The sequence below is a fragment of the Triturus cristatus genome, chromosome 3_2, assembly GCF_964204655.1.
Source record: "Triturus cristatus chromosome 3_2, aTriCri1.1, whole genome shotgun sequence".
Taxonomy (NCBI): domain Eukaryota; kingdom Metazoa; phylum Chordata; class Amphibia; order Caudata; family Salamandridae; genus Triturus; species Triturus cristatus.
The window spans coordinates 461,583,928-461,600,208 of record NC_140584.1 but is presented as its reverse complement, the minus strand read 5'-3'; positions in this window follow the sequence as shown (position 1 = coordinate 461,600,208).

Here is a 16,281-nt window from a genome sequence, read left to right as displayed (position 1 = left end):
CAGCACCAGGGTCACGACAATATTTTGTTTTCCCTGAGCCAGTGCTGTCTCACTCACCACAACAGTCTGTACCGCTGTCGGTGCAAAGTGCATTTCAGCATTAGTATATATATGTGATTTATATGCAATCGGTGCAGTGTCACCTTCATCGAATGTTACGTAGGTGTACCCTGATATCCCCGCAATTACGCGGATCACCAGGTTTACACGTGTGTGTGTGTAAGTGTTTTGAATCTGGCAAATCAGCTTGTACTGAACATAATATTTGTGTGTGTTCAGTAGTCCAGTGTGTGCTTGAGAAACCTGGGTGGATCAGGTCGTAGAATGGTATAACCCATTCTCCGTAATCAGGAATGTAAATTCTGCCAAAATGTAGGAATCCTAATATGGATTGTAATCTCTTCAACATTGTTGGAGGTTATAGAACACCAGGCATTTGCCCTGGTTATGGAGAAATTGCACACTTCATTTTCCCCATTGTAGATGCCTGGCCACATAGGATAACATAACAATAGTCTATGAACGCATAACTATTGCTAGGAATTGAATAAATATCATTCAAAGACTTAGAAGAATGGTATTGATAAATCCAACAATGTGCCATTGTTGAATTTATCCTAAATTGTACAGAAAATAAGTTATAAGACTTTCTTGTCTGTAAGCTAAAATTGAGCCTTTCTGCTGTCTCCCCTGATTGCTCAAAGTTAACAGGATTAGCCAGTCTGCTTAGATGAAGTGATAAGTGGCTCACCAAGGAGAGAGGCTATCTGATGGAGAAGGCTCTGCTTCACAGGACTGCCAGATCAGGGAGGAGGGGGTCGTAAAGCATGAGGTTTCAAAGATGGAACCGGACAGTCAGGGAATGCCAGATCTGACTACCCCATCCCCTCTGACCCAGCCAGATAGGAGGCTTAAGGAAAGAATCTGCAGGTGGTAGGGGGAGGGGAGCTATAGAAATGAGTCACACTGAGAGTTGGTTTAGTTAGCGGTTTATGCTCTGCTGACATTTCAGTCATCGTGGATTTTGGAGTAATGGTGGTTCCTGGGACAAGATTATGCCACACTTTAGAGGAAGTGGTCATGCTTTGGGGTGTTGCCTTGCACCTCATTGGGCATGGGTGCTCCCTTGCTTGCCCCCAGAGAACACTGAATTAATATGGGAGAGGTGCAGAGCCTTTCGGATAGTTTGCTTGAAACTAAGGGAAAAAGAAGGATTGCCATGCTGGGAACTTTATTTGCACCACTAGGACCTGCATTCTGTCTGACTGTGCCTGCTGCACTATCTGTGTCTCTGTACCTGTCATGTGTTTCATACAGGGCCTATTGTAGTTTTCCCTATGTTAGCCTCACTGTGCATGACATAGGCTGCATTAGCTTTGCACACGTTAGTATATATTCATGTTTGCCTCTGTGCCACAATATATTTTCACTTAGAACCTGCAGTTGTTTTCTCGTTCTATCCTTTCTTGAGATTTAGTCTGAACAGTAGACAAGACCAAACAACAATGTCCCTTGTTATTTTCTTCGGGTCAGGCACTCGCACCTAGACACAACACAGAAATGCATTTGTAGCTTATGAACATGTGAACCTTGTCATATTGATATCCAAATCACTGTGACACAGAGAGAGAGACCGCTATTTCCTGAGAGAAGATCATGGCTGTATTTGAGATGTAACAAAGTAATTTCCTTCACTGTTGAAATACGAGCGTGGTGCAGGATGCCGTCCGACTTAGGTTTGGGACCTTAAGTGGTTACCTTTTAGAAATAGCTATGGTAACAATGTGTCACATTAAACAACCCAACTCTGGAAACATAAATGAAAACATTAAAGATTTCTAAGAACTGGCGGTTTCTTTCCGGACATTGGATTGAGAGACTAGTGGCTAGGATCACTTCATCTATTAATCCTGGCTTTAAGGAGAGGAGGCACATACTTGTTTATTTATTTATTTTTATTTATTTATTTATAAAGCGCAACATTCATCCGACTGGATATCATGGCGCTAAAGGACAGCCCTTTCAGGTGAGAAATACAGTAGTGAGGGGAGTTCTGTAACTCATCAAACTTTGGGGAATAGGTGTGTTTTCAGCTTTTTCATGAATGATAGGTAACAGTCAGTAAGTCGAAGTTCAGATGGAAGTTCATTCCAAGATTTTGCCGCCAGATGTGAAAAAGAGCAGCACCCTACTCTAGACTTTTTAATACGCATGGTGGTTGCCCTGGCCTGATGGCATGATCGCAAATTCCGGTTGGGACGATAAAACTTGACTCTGCCTTGGAGAATTTTAGGTCCGGCATGATGCAGGACTTTATGTGCATGACACAGTAATTTAAATGTCGCCCTCTGTCTCATAGGGAGCCAGTGTAGTGTTTTCATACATTCCGAGGCTGAGCTATACTTCTTCATGTTACATACTGCCTTAGCAGCCGCATTCTGGACTAACTGCAGTTGGGAGAACAGGTAGTCCGCCACGCCAACAACGAGAGCATTCCCATAATTCAGCCGGCTAATAAGCAGTGCCTGGACCAGGGTCTTTCTGCACTCCAGCGGAATCCACTGGAATGTTCTCTTTAGCATTTTTAGAATAGCGAAGCTTTTCCCGCAGAGAACATGAACATGATTCTGCATGCTAAGTGTGTTATCCACAAGAATTCCCAAGTTGTTTGCCATTTGATTGGGAGCCGGGGGCTTACCCAAAGTAGAGGGCCACAAGGTTGTGTTCCAAACTTGTTGGGCACCCCCAAACAATTGAATTTCCTACTTGTCTGCATTTAATTTCAGACAATGGTCCGACATCCATGCTGCCATTTCTGTAAGGCAGCATGGATGTCGGACCAAGTCTGGTCCTAGTGTCATCTTGTCCATCAACAGTAACCATCAGTTGTTCTATCAGTCAACTCTTATTCCCCAACCACTCAACTTTAAACATATTTATGGGTGGTCCTGATGAATGTAGATTACATTAACAAATTTCCACCTAAACGTGCGTTGGCCTGGTTGTTGTGAAATCCCAGCGTACAACACTTCCGCTAACATCTTTTGAAGGGCTCTCTCCAGTGTATGCAATCTAGGCTGGGTGGTGTATGTACATGATGAGAGAGTGCTAGTGTGCTGTTATGTGCGAGGTCAGAATGGTTGTGTGGTCGATTTGGGGGACATATCAAAGGTTATTATTCATGTAATATTTTTGAAGTGTAATAACATACCAATATAACTGCTATATGTATTAGTAGGTGGACTTGTTATATATTGGTACTAAAGAACATTTTAAACTTTTTTTTTGTACATTCAGAAAAACTAAAAAAGAAAAATATGAATAATTAAAGAAGTACAATAACGAGATATATAACATTATGAGTATACGTCTGAAATGTTAATAGGCAGTTGTTTTCTAATTGTGGCATGTATACTGAATCCTAGAGCACAATAGTATAAATAAATATTCCAAACTTCATTTGTGTCTCTTACATATCTTATTGTGGATGAGTATGAGTGTGTGAGCGAAAAGGAGGGTCCTGTCACCACAATCCCTGAGATGGTCGGGAGTGTAGCATTCTGGGGTGTCAATTCAATTGTTTCTCTGACTATGAGAAGAGGGCAAGTAAGACAATATAGCTAGGTGGACTCGGGCTCATGGTACTGAGGTGGTATGGTTAGTCAGTCCCTACTTACTGATGTTTTATGGTCCCAAGCATAGTTCCTGAGCAGAATCCCTGCAACACAACTACAACCCTGTTGATGTGCCTTGCTTCTAAAGGATTAAAAAGTGGGCTCCCTGCAAGCGACAGGTTAAAAGAGCTCACCTGCACCACCACCAAGAGCCCCCTGCCTGGAGTGTGTCAAGTGGACTTTTGGGGGCTTTGTCCAGGTGCATTGAGGGAATTGCGGGCTCAACTTTCAAGGACCATCTTGGAGCTTCCAGACCCTTGGTTGTTGAGCCTTTGGACCCTCAAGAGGAACTTCAGGAAGAAGCTCCAGAAGTTTGGAAAAGTTTGGAGCAATGTTGGGAAAAAGCTCCATATGGTGACAGGCTCAACAGCAAAATCCCAAATCGGCCACCTTCAACTACAACCTGGTCTGGATTCCAGGTTCGTCCCGCTGAAGAGCTCCAGAGGTCTGACTTCCAGATTTTGACGGGACCTCCCTGAAAATTAAGCCAGCGAACCTTCTCTGAATCCAGACTGGTGAAGGGTGTCGAGGGACCTTGGAAGATAAGCTCCAGAAAAGTTTTTATGTGCGGAAGTAAACTTTTGACTGAGGCCTCCCACTTAGGGTATCTAAGCAGGGCTCTATCTCGGTCGGCCTGAAATGTTGACTTTGTCTGGCTCAAGTGCGACCAGATGTCCCAGAGTGGCTCTATAGGTTTCTAACTGCTAGAAAGTGTTAACCCTGTAAAAATTCATATCTCCTGTTGCCTACATTGGATTTTTGTTTTTTTGGTGTGATTTAAATATGAAACTATTTCCTACTTTTATAAATTTGTGTGGGATTTTATTGTGTGTTGTGTCTTAAATATTTACTAAATTGGTGTTTTAAATGCTTTACATACCTGTCTCTTAAGTTAAGCATGACTGCTGGCAGCCAAGCTATAAAAGGGTTTGAGTATGGGAATAATTTATGGAGACCGATACTGTAACCTAAACGCGGTTGGTTGCCTTATTGCCTGTGGAAAAAGCATATTTACCACTACTGATAATCTACTTTCCAAGAAATGGTCCGGTTTCATCCCAGGAAATAAGAGATTATTTATTGAAGAGGGGCAACTTTCTATCAAACCCTGATAATCAAGTTGTTCTAGAATATCCCTAACTTGTTTATTGGCTTCATTTTTAATAGGGTATTGTCTTTGAGGTTGTGGGGTAGTCCTCACTGATATTTCATGCTAAGAGGAACAGACATCCCAACCCACATTGTTGCAGTATCGCAGGAGCGTGTGCTAACGTCCACTCCTTGGCGTATGAATGTTTAACCGAATCTGGAACAAGCTCGGAAAAAGCAGGAAAAATTTTAATTTCTCTATTTGGGCAATCCATTATGAAAGCAGGTGGCCAATCCTTTTAGGCCAAGAGAATATCATATCCGTATGATCTCCCAAATGAGAACATTAATATTCCTAGAAATGTCCCCTTCCAATTGGAGTTGTATTTTGTATAAACTATTCCCAGCAGACAGTCCATCAGGTTCCTGCTAACTATCATGACCTCTGCCGTCCAGCATGGTCACTGCCCATTCCATGCTCCGAAGCAGCGTCCTCAATATCCGTGGCATGATTGACCTTAAGTCCAGCTGCCTGATTCTTTTTTAACTGAGGTTTTGATGTTTTGAGTTTGTCTTTGTGTTTAAAGATGTATTCAGGTGAGCGTTGTGAGTCCTTCTTCGGTTTCACGTGCTTCTCCAATCTGTGCTCTGTCCGCCCACCTCTCTCTCAACGTTTTTCGGATGTCTCCTGAAAGGAGCAAGACGAACATATATCAGTATCCTCAGGCGGCCTAATACTATCACTGTTAAGCAGGTTATATATAGCATTTCTCAGTGTCTAGCTGTGGAGGAGACCCACCTCGAGATTTAGTTTTGTCTTTGTTTTTCTTATTATCCAACTTCTTCCTGGTGGAAGACTCAGGTACTTGCTTAGAGTTGTCCTTTTCAGAAAAGCTCTTTAGTTGTCCTTTACCAGATCTGGCTCCCAAACGTTCTCTAGCCAGAGTAGCATAGGTTTCTTTGATAATTTTAGGCAATTCGCGTCACTGTTGTCCTGTAGCCAAATCCCTTAGATGCTGGTGTATAGCCAATGGTGCTGCTTCCCCTTTTATGTTACTTTATATAATGGAAGATACTGCTGCAAAATTGGCCATCAGTTTCATCCCCACGTAATGCCCCGTAATCATTCTGGATCTGTGTAAGCACTTCTGGCAAAACAGCTAATGAAGAGGTACTATGTGTTCTAGAATATACTACATCAAACACTGTACCCTATGTGGTGCAGGCTTCTACGGGGAAGCCACCCTCATCTGCAAACAAATTGTTACTATTCCGTGTTTTTCCCGTGGTCCTGTATGGAGATACACCGCTTCAAACTGACTTGTTTTTTGTGCAATCCAGAATGGAATCTCCTCCCATCTGGTGGGAATCTTACCCATTACTGCATTTAGTGTTTGTGAGCTGATGCCGGGGTTGCCAATTGTGGTTGTGCAGCTTGAGCAGTCTATGCAGGGTTAAGTGTCAATGTTCACATACCGAACCGTGTCAAACATCTGTATATTGTCACTAAGTGTTTCTATAATCTGCGCAATTGTGCTGCTGATAACTTGTCAACATTCGGATGCAGTGTGTATCCGGCATAGACTGGCCATGTTGCTCCCTCATTGCTAAGGGGACCTAGTCTAAATACTTCTGTTGTGTGTGGTAGGGCGCCAATAAACCAATTTCTATGTTTTTAGTATGATAAAGGTATTTCTATTTCTTCATATGGTTTGTAGTTATTTGGAACTTCATCTCATTTGTATTTGTGAAGTAGCCCTGTTGTGTTGTATGCTGCCAGGAATGTAACCCATGAATAGAACACCTCTGGCCAATATGTTTTGTGAGCAAAGTGGGAGTACACTATGCCCATTATCTATATTCCAGCATATTTACACTGTTTTAGCACAATGGTGGAAAGCATTCATTCTTTTCACTGTCCTTACATTGCTAATCACTTCTATCTGCTTCTGTCTATTAACCATTGCAGCGCATATATTTTACACAAGAATCACAATGGTTCAATAAATATGAAAAAAACTCCTTTAAGTGTTTCTTGTGTGTCTCTCTCCGAGAGCACAAGTTACTGAGCACAAATGTTCTAGATCTGGTACGGCTTCCACCTTTCAGTAGGAACTGTTTGTTAGACAGCATAAACGTTGGGATAGTGCCAGACTGATTCTGTGCATCCCCTCAGGATATGTTGGCCTACAGACCTGCTAGCTCACAGTGCCACCTTAAGTGCTTCTAAACCTGGCAAGGTAACAAATGGTTTGGGCAACATCAGAACATGACAACCCTGACTACCAAGGGAGTCATGGTAACAGATCTAGAACCAAGCAACAGCAGAGCAGAAAATACAATGAACCTAGCAAACTAACCAAGACTTCATAGAGAGCTGTAACTGATGATGAGAAGATAGATGAACTAGACATCATCCTTGCGGCCAAAGTCTCTAATAAGAAAACCTTAGAACAAAAAACTGACATGTTGGTGATAGACTTGGATCACTGACACAATATCGAAACCAAAACTATCCTGATACAGAAATATTTTGTCAAATCTATCGATCACAAAAAATCATTTTTTTAGACATAAAATATTGAAAGCAAAATATTGTTTAACACTAATATCGAAAAAATATACACACTAATATCATACTAAATATTTAAGAATATAACATTAATATAATGTAAATTAAATATCTTTAAGTAATATTTAAACATATATATATTACCTACTGGCGATAGCCAGTAGGTAGTTATAGTTAGGACCACGTTTCCATAGGAAAACCTCAACATTCTATTTTGAATAACTTTGGCGCCGGTCGACGAATCCTCGCAAATTTTTCAAAATAGGTGGGGCGCTACGCTCCGCTCCTACCCTGAAAGTCTCGGGGGGATCCGTCAAGCGGGGGCTGAGATAAAAGGGGGGTCCCAAAACGCGTTTTTCCCATGCATTTTTCCATAGGACCTTTAGAACGAGCTACAGCCCGAACGGCTGAACAGAATTACTCAAAATTTGGCAGAGAGGTAGTCCCTAGGTCAAGGAAGTGCCTTTTGTAGGTTTGGTGTAAATCTGTTCAGTAGATTCTGAGAAAATAGCCTTTAAATCAATATATATATCTGAGCCAGCTTACGGTACGCTTACCGTACGCTTACGGTAAGCGTACGGTGGCGTGCGCGAGCGCGATTCTGATTGGCTCTTAGATCTTAGTAAACATTCGAATCGGCCGAAACCAGGAAGCGGCGGCCGCCATTTTGTCTCTCGCACTGAGAGTGATTTTTAAAATATCAAGCCCAAAAACATGTAAAGGGGCTGTTTTGACAACTCCCTCCCACATAGTCATGTTGAGGGAGTCCCCAAACATCCCCCAAGTGCAAAAACGGTTTAATTTTTTTTTCGGCAATTTCGCGGGGTACGCTTACCGTACGCTTACCGTAAGCGTACGGTAAAAAAATAAAAATAAAAAAAACACTATCCACACTTACCCCACCCCCTGTGCTTTTGGTGGCCGAAGGCCACCAAATGTACAGGGCTTATGTTAAGGGCAAAAAACACTATCCACACTTACCCCACCCCCTGTGCTTTTGGTGGCCGAAGGCCACCAAATGTACAGGGCTTATTATAAGGGAAAAAAACTTAGCATTTAAAAAACCGTAAAAATTCACTGAAAAAACCATAGGTTTCACACACGTTATAGTTAGGAATTAGCATTTAAAAAACCTTGCAAATTCACTGAAAAAACCATAGGTTTCACACATGTTATAGTTAGCGGAAATTTTACTGATAAAAAACCAGTGAAATTCCCCCGTTATAGTTAGCGCAGGCAACTATAACTCACGCGACTGCAATCTTCTGCTGATGACATATGTGTCTTTATGAAAAAAAAATATTTGTAATATATGTATAGCTAAAAATGTATGGAAGAAGACATGGGCAAATAAGTGTCTAAATACAGTATTAGCATCAGCAGAGGATTGCAGTCGCGTGAGTTATAGTTGCCTGCGCTAACTATAACGGGGGAATTTCACTGGTTTTTTATCAGTAAAATTTCCGCTAACTATAACATGTGTGAAACCTATGGTTTTTTCAGTGAATATATATATAAATACAAACATATTTAAACAAACACACAAATAATATATATAAATGTGTGTATATTTATATACATATATATATATAAATAATATAAAACTAATAAAAAATATTAGTTATAATCTATATTTTAATTTTCTAATGTTTTTTAATGATACCAATATAACAACTATATATATATTTACATACACTTATAAAAATAATTAATAAATGTAACAAATCAACTGCAATTTTTTTTAAATATCTCTAATTTTATTATCCATAAAACAGTCAACAATATATAAAAATAAATTTTACTAAAAATTCTACAAATTATAAACATTTATATATATATAGACCTATAAAAATAAATACATAAACACATAATTATGTAAACAATACTAACAAAAAGTATAGATTACAGAGCACAACCACTGATGTGTCTTATTATCAGACTTAGTAGTCAGTGTAGTTTTAATAAACCCAAATATACAAAACAATACAAGTACAAGCAATAAAGAAACACCAAATGTCAATAACAGTTTAAGTAGACAAATGGAGGGTCCATTGGAGTCTTGGTGTAGATGGCTCTAAGTACAATTGGAAGAACAGACAGCCGACGCGTGTTTCGTTGTGTTGATACGACTTTTTCAAGGCTTGCAATTGTTATACAATAGTGGCTCGAGATATTCTTCTGGCAGATCCCATAAAGTTAGCTGGTGCGCTGGGAATAGAAGTTCAGGAGTGTTCAGAAAGCCATAAGTTGCTTACTAGAAACAACTTTTTTAGGCCGCAAGACGTCCGCTACAATTCAGGGCAAACATCTGGAATGTTGTAAAAGTAGATATCTTCGTGCTGATTGTGGTATAGAAGAAGGTCCCGTCATATGATAGTGAGAGACCCAAGCATCTTACTCCTACTCCGCGCGTCGCGTCCTCACAAAGAGAACGCCACTTTTGGAGGACGCGATGCGCGTAGGAGGAGGAAGATGCTCTGGTCTCTCACTATCATATGACGGGACCTTCTTTGGGATTTTTAAAATTCCTAATCTATACCATAATCAGCACGAAGATCTCTACTTTTACAAATTCCAGATGTTTCCCTGATTTGTAGTGGACGTCTTGTGGCCTAATAACTTTCTTTCTAGTACGCAACTTATGACTCTCTGAACACTACTGAACTTCTATTCCTACCGCACCAGCTAACTTTATGGGATCTGCCAGAAGAATATCTCGAGCCACTATTGTATAACAATTGCGAGCCTTGAAAAAGTTGTATCAACACGACGAAACACGTGTCGGCTGTCTGTTCTTCCAATTTGTACTTAGAGCCATCTACACTGTGAGAAGTTGGCCTGGTATATGCTGGTCACTAGTTAAAGTGGCCACCTTGCACCAGTACAATTCGACTCTTATGGTAGATAGGTTTAAGACAACCTTTTAAAGAAAGCTATCCTAGTGGTAGCTGTGGAGAGCAGCCTTCAGGCTAAGTCTTTAGAGGAATGTAAAGCAGCTTGTTTTACCTTATAATCTCTTGAATTACTAAATGAAAGGACACCACACAGGTATATATATAAAATATATATGTATTTATTACTAGACACAATCTACTAATCTCTTTATGAGATTAGAAGTCAAGGACATATGCACAAATCAACATTTCACAACAAGTTAAGCACCAATATGGCTGGGGCCCTAGGGGCGTACCAGACCATATACTAAAAAAGAGACTTAGGAATATCGACTTGCGAGGGGACAAGGCCTAGGGCCTTCAGAAGCGCTGGGGCCTCACTAATTCACCCAAGGCAGGTAAGTAAAGGACCCACGAGAGACGCATGCAGTGTGAGAACACAGCCACGGATCCCAATTTACTTCAATGGAGCAAGTCGCGGATGGAATTTTAAAGTTTTAGGATACTTCGGGAGTGTCTACAAGCAAGTCACTTACAGGGTAAGTAGTTCCAGAGCCAACACACACAGGAGCACCATAGTGCTGGAGTTACCTCACCCAGGGAAGCCGGACGCATAGGTGTCTTTTGGTGTCAGTTTGCGGCGTCGTTTTCAATGGGAGCCAAAGAAGACTTGCTGCTTGTGAAGACAGAAGAAGTGTCTGGTGGAATCCAAGCCTGGATTCAGAAGAAAGAAGACCTGAAAGCAGAAGGGACAGTGTTCAAAGTCACTTGGCAGTGACCCGGGGCAAGGAAGCTGGATGCCCACAGTCGTCTGGTGATTTCAGGTGATCACGGGTGTCTTGACTCTTTAGCCACGAGGTCCAGGAGTGGTCGACGATGACCAGGAGCTGGATTTGGTGTGTCCCACAAAGTCTGCAGCTTACTGAGGTGTCAGCGACCAGATTGAAGCCAACAAGCCTTGGCAACAGCAAGTCTTGTGGAAAGTGTAAAAAGTCAGCGGTGCAGACCAGCAAGGTCTGAGGGACTCACCCAGCGAGGGTACGTCTGGGCGGGCCTGGAGCAACGAGGGGAGACCTTTGGTTCTGTAGAAAAGTCTTCTGGTGACCCACAAGCCAACCGGCAAGGGATCGCAAAGACGCCCCAGGAGGATTCACTCACCAGGAGCCCACCAGGAGCCCACGATCACTCGGGATGAGGTAGGCCTCTGATCTTCGAAGAAAATCCTGCTGGAGGCTTGGACCACACGTGGTCCAATGCACAAGTCTGTAGAATGTTGTGAAGGGGTTGCACTTGAAAATAGTGCCCAGTACCCAGGTATTGCGGTTCCTCGTCACTCGTGGGGTCCACTTGCCTCATCGTCGCTGGGGTCTCACGATGGCCTTGGAGAAGTCAGAAAATCCATTTCTGGGCTGCAGGGACTTCGGACTCCGGCGGGAGCGGGAAAGTTTGCGACTGTTGATTCAAAGTTTTGGTGCCTGCCAAGCAGGGGAGTCACTCCTTGACTCCAAGGGAGATTCTTCAGTCTTCCAGAGGTAGTGGAACGTCGAAGGTCCAGGATTCTTCTTCAGAGCGGCGTCCAGGGATATCTAGTTTGCAATGGCAAGGGTTCCCTAACTTATACTACAAGGAAGGGAGGGAATAGCTCTATGACCGCACCTATGGGAGGGTCAGGGAAGTGGGTGGCTACACCCACTTCCCTTTGTCCAGTTTCACGCCAGATCAGGGGCTGGTAGCCCCTGAACCGGTTTGAGCTGGCATATGCACAGCGGAGCCTACTGCTCCCCCAGTGCAGGACTTCAGAGCACTCTAGGAGTGCACCCACCCAGCCCCAATACACTAAACCCTGTCTGGGAGGTGACCACACCTCCCTGTGACAGGACCCCTATTGTTGGGCCTCCTCCACTGCGAGTTTCGGTCAGCAGCAGGAGGGCAGCCCAGTGTCTGTGACTGGTGGCATCCATTTTGTGATGCCAGGGCTCTTCAAGATTCTACAGTGTTTCCACAGTGGGTACATGTCTATCCCTCTAGAAAGGTGGGATCATACTCCCACACCAGTTACTGGTGTGGGGGTATGATTCCAAAGCATTTGACACCAAACACAACATGTTTTGATGCAGCCATCCCAGAGTTAGCATTTACCGCTAGGTTATAATGCACTTAAGAATATATGGTTTAACCGCATCCACAAACAGCCACAGAGAATGGACTCTGAGAGCTGCAGAGGGGCCCTGCTCAGACAGAGGCACTCCCTCACATGGAAACCAAGCACCCTGCCCTCAGGATTGTTAGGGCCTGCCTTAGGGTTGACTGATAGGTTTATATGTGTGTGTAAGGTGAGATATAGGGAACCTATATCTCTGTGAGGAGTGCTAACACTACCTCACCCAGGCTGCAGTAGCAGGCCTGTGGTGTCAGATTTAGTCTGCTTCCCAGGGGTGGCATTATACATGCTTCAGCCCCTGGTAGGCCTGTGAAGTACCTATGCCCTTGGTACCTAAGGTACCATATACTAGGGGCTCAAAAGGTACCACAGTATCCAATCACTAGTGCATCTAATATGCACTCCAAGTTGTTTAGAGAGAACAGAGAGGCTGGGGCCCTGTGTAGCAGGGTCCCAGCCAGACTATAGCCAGAAACCAGTGTTAACATCAGAAAAAAAGTGGGGGCAACATAAGTGCAGATCCTACTCTCCTACACAACCCCTCCCCCCAAACGCAGGGACACTAAACTAACCTTGACCAGTTGAGTCTTCGTGCTCTAAGTGGAAATACCTTGAGAGGCCATCTGCATTGGCATGTTGGGTCCCAGCTCTATGTTCCACTGTATAGTCCATCCCCTGTAGGGAAATGGACCACCTTAAAAGTTTTGGGTTTTCACCTTTCATCTGTTTAAGCCATAGGAGGGGCTTGTGGTCAGTCTGAACTATGAAGTGAGTGCCAAACAAGTATGGCCTCAGCTTCTTCAGGGCCCACACCACAGCAAAGGCCTCCCTCTATATAGCTGACCAACGTTTCTCTCTAGGGGTCAGCCTTCTGCTTATAAAAGCTACTGGCTGGTCTTGACCTTCATCATTCAGTTGAGACAGTACAGCCCCCACACCCAGCTCAGAAGCATCTGTTTGGACAATGAACTTTTTGGTGTAGTCTGGACTCTGTAAGATGGGGGCAGTGCACATGGCCTGTTTTAGGTCTTCAAATGCCTTCTGACAGCTAGCTGTCCACTGGCCATTTTTTTGCATTTTCTTTGAGGTAAGATCATTTAAGGGGGTCACTATAGATCCATATCCCTTAACAAACCTCCTATAGTACCCAGTCAGGCCTAAGAAGGCTCTCACCTGTGTCTGGGTGGTTGGAGCAACCCATTCCATGATGGTTTGGATTTTACTCTGTAAAGGCTGAACCTGGCCTCCACCTACAAGGTGGCCCAGGTACAAAACCTGACTCTGCCCTACCTGGCACTTAGTGGCCTTGATAGTGAGGCCTGCTTTTTGCAGGGCCTCCAAAACATTTCTGAGGTGGACCAGGTGATCCTGCCAGGAGGAACTAAAGACAGCAATTTCATCTAGATAAGCTGAGCAATAAGTTTCCATCCCTGCCAGAACTTTGTTCACCAACCTCTGAAAAGTGGCAGGTGCATTTTTCAATCCAAAGGGCATCACCACAAAGTGGTAGTGCCCACCATGGGTTGAGAATGCTGTTTTGGCTTTTGCATCATCAGCTAACCTGATCTGCCAGTAGCCATCTGTTAGGTCAAATGTACTAAGATACTTGGCTGAGACCAAAGTATCAATCAGCTCATCTGCCCTTGGTATGGGATAAAAGGGGGTGGTGATGGACGGAGTATCAGAACCAATCAAACACTCACACCCAGTCAACAGATCCGGGTTTGATCCATCACCGTTCTTTAGCCCACTCTGCCACCCCAGTTCAGACATGGCTGAAGACGGCTGAAATGCCAGAAACCGGTCCTAGGAAGCTTGTTTCCGGTCCAGGGAAGGCATGGCTTGGCAGTTCGGGCTGGACTGTTCCCATGAGGCACAGGGTCAGACTGATTTGCATATGGCCATGTCTGAACTGGGGTGGCAGAGTGGGCTAAAGAACGGTGATGGATCAAAACCAGATCTGTTGACTGGGTGAGAGTGTTTGATTGGTTCGGATGCTCCGTCCATCACCACCCCCTTTCGTACTGCTTTGTTCGCCATAAGTTGGCAGGGTATGCTCAGACGTGAGTCCCTTGCTCACTTTGCCACTGGATTCAAGCAAGCCTGGCTGAAGATGGCTGATATGCCAGAAACCGGTCCTAGGAAGCTTGTTTCCGGTCCAGGGAAGGCATGGCTTGGCAGTTCGGGCTGGACTGTTCCCATGAGGCACAGGGTCAGACTGATTTGCATATGGCCATGTCTGAACTGGGGTGGCAGAGTGGGCTAAAGAACGGTGATGGATCAAACCCAGATCTGTTGACTGGGTGAGAGTGTTTGATTGGTTCGGATGCTCCGTCCATCACCACCCCCTTTCGTACTGCTTTGTTCGCCATAAGTTGGCAGGGTATGCTCAGACGTGAGTCCCTTGCTCACTTTGCCACTGGATTCAAGCAAGCCTGGCTGAAGACGGCTGAAATGCCAGAAACCGGTCCTAGGAAGCTTGTTTCCGGTCCAGGGAAGGCATGGCTTAGCAGTTCGGGCTGGACTGTTCCCATGAGGCACAGGGTCAGACTGATTTAAATATGGCCATGTCTGAACTGGGGTGGCAGAGTGGGCTAAAGAACGGTGATGGATCAAAACCAGATCTGTTGACTGGGTGAGAGTGTTTGATTGGTTCGGATGCTCCGTCCATCACCACCCCCTTTCGTACTGCTTGGTATGGGATAGGCATCAGTCCTGGTGACTGCATTGAGCCCTCTGTAGTCTACATAAAACCTAATTTCTTTCTTACCACCCTGGGCATGAGGTTTGGATACTAGGACTACTGGACTAGCCCAAGTGCTATCTGAAGGCTCAATCACCCCTAACTCCAACATTTTCTGGACTTCAGTCCTGATACAGTCCCTGACATGGTCAGGTTGCCTGTAGATTTTACTCTTGACAGGCAGACTGTCTCCAATGTCCACCTCACGGGTGCACCGGGAAGTCTGACTAGGGTTCAGGCTAAACATATGTCTGTACTGTTGCAGAACTTGTCTGCATTGAGTTTGCTGATGGTCAGTGAGGCTGCTTGCCAAAGCAACACCATCTACTGACCCATCATCAGGGTTCTGTGAGATCAGGTCAGGGAGAGGGTCACTCTCCTCCTCCTGTTCCTCAGCAGTTGCCATGAGCAAGCCCATGTCAGCCCTGTCAACATATGGTTTCAATCTGTTGACATGGAGCACCCACAGGGGGCTCCTGGGAGTTCCAAGATTCACCAGATAGGTGACTTCTCCCTTTTGCTCAACAATGGTATGGGGGCCACTCCTCTTCTCTTGGAGAGCTGCTGGGGTCACAGGCTCCAACAACCACACTTTCTGTCCTGGCTGGTACACAGTCAGCACAGCCTTTTGGTCATGCCAAGTTTTTTGTAATTCTTGGCTGGCCTCCAGGTTTTTAGTTGCCTTCTTCATGTAATCGGCCATCCTGGAGTGGACACCAAGTACATAGTCCATCACATCCTGTTTGGGGGGTTTGAGAGGTAACTCCCAGCCCTCCTTCACCAAACATAATAGACCTCTTACAGGATGCCCAAACAGAAGTTCAAATGGGCTGCAACCAACCCCCTTCTGTGGAACCTCTCTGTATGCAAACAGAAGGCAGGGAAGAAGAAGGTCCCATTTTCGCCTAAGCTTTTCTGGGAGGCCTTTAGTCATTCCCTTTAGGGTTTTGTTGAAACGTTCAACTAACCGATTGCATTGTGGGTGATAGGGAGTAGTGAATTTATAAGTTACACCACACTCCTTCCACATTGCTTTAAGATATCCTGACATGAAGTTGGTACCTCTGTCAGATATAACCTCCTTTGGGAAACCCACTCTGGAGAAAACTCCAATGAGGGCTCTTGCCACCACAGGGGCTGTGGTGGTC